The sequence below is a fragment of the Triticum dicoccoides genome, chromosome 6A, assembly GCF_002162155.2.
Source record: "Triticum dicoccoides isolate Atlit2015 ecotype Zavitan chromosome 6A, WEW_v2.0, whole genome shotgun sequence".
NCBI classification, from domain to species: Eukaryota; Viridiplantae; Streptophyta; class Magnoliopsida; order Poales; family Poaceae; genus Triticum; species Triticum dicoccoides.
The window spans coordinates 104,909,977-104,916,027 of NC_041390.1; positions in this window are offsets into that span (position 1 = coordinate 104,909,977).

Consider the following 6,051-nt stretch of genomic DNA (forward strand, 5'->3'; position numbering starts at 1 on the left):
GGCACTGAGGGCCTGGTGAGGTGGCACCTTGCGGGGCTGTCGCGGCCAGAGCTTGACCACTCAGATTTATTAGTGTTGCAGGGATGGACCCGTGCGCAGATGCCGTGCCAGAGCGAGCGGCTCCATAGGTAGGCGTCAATCGAGCAGGCGATTAGGTCAGGTATGTTAATCACGCAGGAGGAAATTCATTTTAAGTAGACGCCAGAAAAGCAAACGCCGTAGGGCCAGGCCTTAGAAGCTCGGGGATGATGCAGCCCGAGGGGCGCCCCTAACAAGGTAAGTAAAGAGTGTAAGCAAAACATATACATGCCGCAGAGACGGATCCATGCGACCTGGGAATGATGCGGCCCTGTGGGCGCTCCCAGCTAAAAACGGAACTTAGAAAGATGTCACCTGGTGTCGTTGAAGTTGAAGTGATGCTGAAGAAGCGGTCGATGCGCGATGAAGACGTTGATCCTTACGAGCCCCTAGGCCCAGGAGCCTCGGGAGGCTCCGGGGGCACTGGTGGGTTTCCGAGGGCCTTCTCCATCTCCGCCAGGACTGCACCATGCCTAACCTCCTGAGCCTCCAAAATGCTCCTCAGCAGGCACTGATGAGCGGCGACCGTGTTCGGCAGGCCGAAAGGCATACGAACGTAGCTGTGAGGTGGACCCTCGCAACGCCCCACGCGCGAAGGCCAGAGGCGCTCTAGAGACGCAGCTCGGTTGAGCCCTGGCACATCAATGCAGACGCGCAGCCCACCATCCTCGCCTGGATGTGGGGTTACGGTGGGCAGGCGGTGGCTGCCGCGCATGACTCTCGATTCCTGTAGCTCCTGGGTGTTTCTTGCGATGAACTCCTGAGGGTTTGGTTTTCCTTGACTTGTACCTTCCTGAGGTAAATGTGCCTGGAAGTACCCCTCCAAGTGGTGCCCGAGCGCCTCCCTCGTGACCTCGGCAAGGTCGGTGGCTCTTCAAGAAAGAGCCCCCGAGCCCTGCATGAGGAGGGCGCCGGGCACGCCTTCCTATGCGAGAGAGGGTGGCACTCCCTGATTGGGCGTAGATCCTGACGCAACACCTCTGGGGGCGCCTGCCTCCTTATGGCTTGGGCCAGGCAAAACCTTCTTCTTCTTAAGGGTCGCCTCGGGAAGTCTTCCGTTTCTGTGGTCCGGGTCTTCGATTGCTGCGGCTTGGAATGCGCGCTCAAGTGAACACACTGTGTCCCTTTCTTCATAGGGTACGGTGATGACTCCGCCACTTCCTGGAATCTTGAGGACATTGTACCCATGGTGAGTCACTGCCATGAACTTGGCCAGGGCTGGGTACCCGAGAATGGCATTGTATGGCAGACGGATGTGGGCGACGTCGAAGTCGATGAGCTCGGTGCGATAGTTGTTGCGCTGCCCGAAGGTGACTGGAAGGCGAACCTGCCCTATTGGAACAGTGGAACCATCAGTGACTCCTGAGAAGGGCTTGGTTGGCTGAAGCTGATTGTACGGCACTTGGAGATTGTCGAACGTCTCGACGGACAGGCCGTTGAGTCCTGCTCCGCCGTAAATGAGGGTCCTGGTGACCTGCACGTTGCTGATGACTGGGGAGAAAAGCATCGGGAGGACTCCGGCCGTTGCCGCGCACTTGAGATGATCCGCTGAGCTGAACGTGATAGCGCACGCAGACCACCTGGGAGGGCGCGTGGCCTCAAGCTTGGGGAGGACTTCATTCACCTCGCGAGCAAATTGCTTGAAGATGCGCTGTGAGGCTGGGGCCTGCGCGCCACCCAAGATGCAAGCGATTACGCGCGGCTCCTGGAAGCCCCCGGCCCCCTTGTCTTGATGTTGGTCTTCGTTCCTCCCTGGCGGTGGTGGCAGAGGAGGAAGGCATGCGTTGTCGCGCGGGCGATCCTCATGAGGCTGATCTCTCCAGCCTCCCTCGCGAGGCTGGTCCTGCCAGCGACCCTCGCGAGGTCGGTCTCGCCACCCTTGGCGAGGGCCATGGTCTTCCCATTGTCCACCACCTCTTCCTCCTCCTCAGCCATAGCCCCTATTGTTGCGCTTGGGGCGTCAGCCGACACGTCCATCTCTCACGGCCCTGAGCTCTTGACATTCGTTGGTGTTGTGGGTGTGGAGGTCGTGGTACACGCAGCACCGGCTGCCCTTGGATGACTCAGGCTGATCCATGCCTCGCTTGGTGTCTGGTTCCGCTGCAAGCACGGCACACCTTGCACTTCACGTCCTTGGCCTTGGGCTTCTTCTCTTCTGGGTCGGCAGCCGGGAGTTCGAGGAGGGAAAGGCGCCCTTCCTCAGCCCTGGCGCACTTGGTCGCCAAGTTGAATAGCTCCAGGGATGTGCACAGGTCTTCATGGATTGCTAGCTCCTCCTTCATCTTGATGTCGCGTACGCCATCAGAGAAGGTCGAGATGATGGCTTCTTCAGTCACCTTGGGGATCTTGAGGAGAGCGCTGTTGAAGCGCTGGATGTATTTCTTCAGGGTTTCCCCTTGCTGCTGCTTGATGCGGCGTAGATCGCTCACGGCCGGGGGCCGGTCGCGAGTGCCCTGGAAGTTGGCGATGAAGCGAGTGCGCATCTCGTCCCAGGAGGAGATTGTGCCAGGAGCCAGGTTCAGGAGCTAGGTGCGGGCCCCGTCCTTGAGCGCCATGGGGAACCAGTTCGCCGTGACCCTTTCGTCTCCGTTGGCAGCTTCGATGCATAGCTCATAGAGCTCCAGGAACTCCGCAGGGTCCGCCATGCCATCGTAGCGAGGGGGCAGGTCAGGCTTGAACTTGCCTGGCCATGTGACGCCGCGTAGCTCGGGGGTGAGGGCACGGCAGCCTGCTGTGGCCACCGGTGCCTTTTGCTAGTACTGGGCTTGCTCCTGGGGATTACCGCGCGCCGCCGCTTGGAGCAGCGCGGGGTCTTGGTGTGGAGGTGCAGGGACGCGATCTTGGCACGCCGGCGCAGGGAGCGTGCGAGCACCTTCTTGGGGACGAGGGATCTCTTGGCAGCTCCTTTCTTGCTGCACAGGCGCCAGGCGCGGAGGGTCTTGCCTTGGGGCTGCGCGCCTTGGAGCTAGGGCGCCTTCTTGGGGAGGAGGTGATGGAGGCACCTCCTGATCCTCGCCTCCTGCGCGGAATGGAGGGCGAGGTAGCGAGAACGACGGCAAGGGGGGAGCCCCCTGCGGTGCTGACGAGCTCGGTGATGCGGGCGAGCCAGTCTTTGTAGAGGTCGTCGATGGGGCAGTAGTGCAAGAGCTCTCTTGCCAGGAGCAGCGTGGCGTGCGCGTCCGTGGGGGCTCAACGGGCATGGGACGACGAAGCGGCTGGAGTCAGTGACGGTGTGGCGGTACGTCCCTCCCGCCGTACCGAAGGATGCTGGGACGAGGCCTGCTGCTCGTTCCCCGCCGGGCCGGTGGCGGCGTTGGCAGCAGGCGACGTGGAACGACGAGTGCATCCGCCGACGGGCGCCGTCTGGGCGACGTGGGTGGCGAGAACAGCCCGGCGCTTGGCACGAGCCCGACGAGCGTCAGCCATGGACACGACGAAAGATCACACGCAAATAGCGGAAGAAAGATTCGGGTGCACCCCTACCTGGCGCGCCAAATGTCGGATTTCGGGTTCCGGCAGACCCTTGAGGTTCGAACACAGGAGTGCGCGCGGAGATCTCTCCCCTACCGATCTACGTCCAATCTCCTCGCGTGATCTAAGCTAGAAACAACAAACAACACAAGGGACACGAGATTTATACTGGTCCGGGCCACCATTGTGGTGTAATGCCCTACTCCAGTGTCTGGTGTGGTGGATTGCCTCGGGGGCTGATGATGAACAGTACAAGGGAAGAACAGCCTCGCGAGAGGTGTTCTTGAACTGGTGCGATGAACTGCTTGGGTGAGTTCAGTCGCCTCTCTCTCTCTCTCTCTGCTAGGGTTCTACCAGATCTCTCGCTGTCTCTCTTTCATTCCCCCTGGGTGTCTCTTTCCTTCTGTGGTGGCTAGCTCTATTTATAGGGGCCCTGGGCCTCTCCCCAAATACTGAGCGGGAAGGGCGCCAACAATTGGCTATTTTGAAGGGGAACATCTAGTACAAGTTATCCTGACCAAAGGTGGTCTTCGGCTACCAAAAGCTCTGGTGATGACGCCGTCTTGGGCTCCACGGTGACCTCCGTCCTGCCGCTCTGCTGGTCTTGGTCTCGTTGCACCGGAATGGTAACCTTTGCCCAATGCCTTGGCCTGTGCTTGCCCCCTTTGCACCAAAGGGGAAACAAGGACACTACACAGGCCGGCGCCCGCCTGGTCTCCATCGTCATGGCTTGCGTCACGGGCTCCTCGCGAGGTACCCCTGCCTTGATCTCTCCGCCTCCTCGCGAACCTGCGTGATGAGGCTGCCTCTGAGGAAGCTTTCTGTCATCCGCCCCATGAGGCTTGGCTCCTCGCAAGGGTCTTGAGCTTGAGCTGATGAAGATGGCCCGCGCTGGGCCCCCACTTGAGCCATGCCGCAGGCCGCAGGCACGCAAGTCTGGGGACCCTCGTTCCCAGAACACCGACATCATGGAATGCGAGGTATGATGTGCAATGCATATGGGCACTCCGGAAGGGAAAGGATGATCAAGGCATCAACTTGGCAACCCAAGCATGCCGCTGGAAAGATTGAGTGATTTTGGTCCAAATCGATATAAGGATCGCCGGAAACGGATGCACGGTTTGCAAATGACAAGCAAAACAAGAATGATGCAAAACTGCGCTTAACAACATCATAGCACTTAAAATGCATCAAGAAACTATGCTACAACACTCCAACATAGCAACAAAGCACATGGCAGTGAAGCACATGTGAAGCTCTACAAATCATGAACACTGAGCTACAGCTAGAAACCCCTAGAACAGGTCTAAAACAGCATGACAAAAATGCAAAAGTTAACAGCTATCAAACTTAGCAGAAATTCATGCATCAAGACCGAAACAACATTAGGTAGCAAAGTTTATGCATAGCAAACTATATGCTACAGGGACATATTACATTACACAAGATCATGTCATGATATTACTAAATGCACTTGACAAATCTCCCTTTTTGAACTTGTTCTAGAAACCCATAGAAAGGTTGGTAGCATCAAGGCAAGCATGGCAAATGAGATGGCTGTTAACAGACTTAGGAGAATCCAAGTCATGGAAATATGCAGATTCATGATAGAATCTTTGCAAGCTTGTGGCACTCATCATAGTGCCCTAAATGACATGAAATAAAATCTAGCATGAAGTAGGCATGAAAAAGAAGCTATCTATGTACAAAACAACCTCATAGCATGCTTGAATTAAATCACACAGAAATTCCAAAATAGTAACATGATGTAAAATGACATGTTCATGAACTTTCTCAAATGCAAAAACCAATGCCATCACTGGATTGGAGGGATTTTTCTACCCCAAAAACATATATAATATGTGGGGGTTAGTGTATAAAAAACACCACAAATGATATAAGTTGAAACCTGCCAAAAATGGCTATTGACAGAATTGGCATTTTCCGTAAAGGGAAATGTCCAGAAATGGACTAGCCCGAAATGGAAAGATTCCTATGCAAGAAACGGACTATTCCTGGAATTAAAACAAAAGAAAAATAAAAGAAAAGAGAGAGGGGATGACAGGTGGGTCCTGGTCCCTTGAGAAGCTGATGGGTGGGTCCCGCGGGGCCCACATGGCGGGCTCGAGCAGGGGAAACAGAGGAGGGGCTCGCCGGGGTGCAGAGACGGCGACGAGCTCGTCGGAGCCTCTCCGGCGACCAAAAGGCGTGGTAGCGGGGCGCAATGGGATCACCCTAGGATCCCGCACCCGCGGGTGCCACTACACGCACTGGACGACGATAGAGACGTCGCCGGCGACGACTAACAGAGGCGGCGGCAACGGAGACAAACGCGGCGACACGAGGGGCTAGGCGAGGAGTTACGTGCACTGTTGGAAGCTACACGGCATGGTGAACACATTGGACATGAGTGGTGGGGCTAGTGAGGCCGGAGCACTCGTCGGCGACGAGGTCCGACGGCGGCGGGGTCCGGTACGGACGGCGGCATGCTTAGAGCATGCA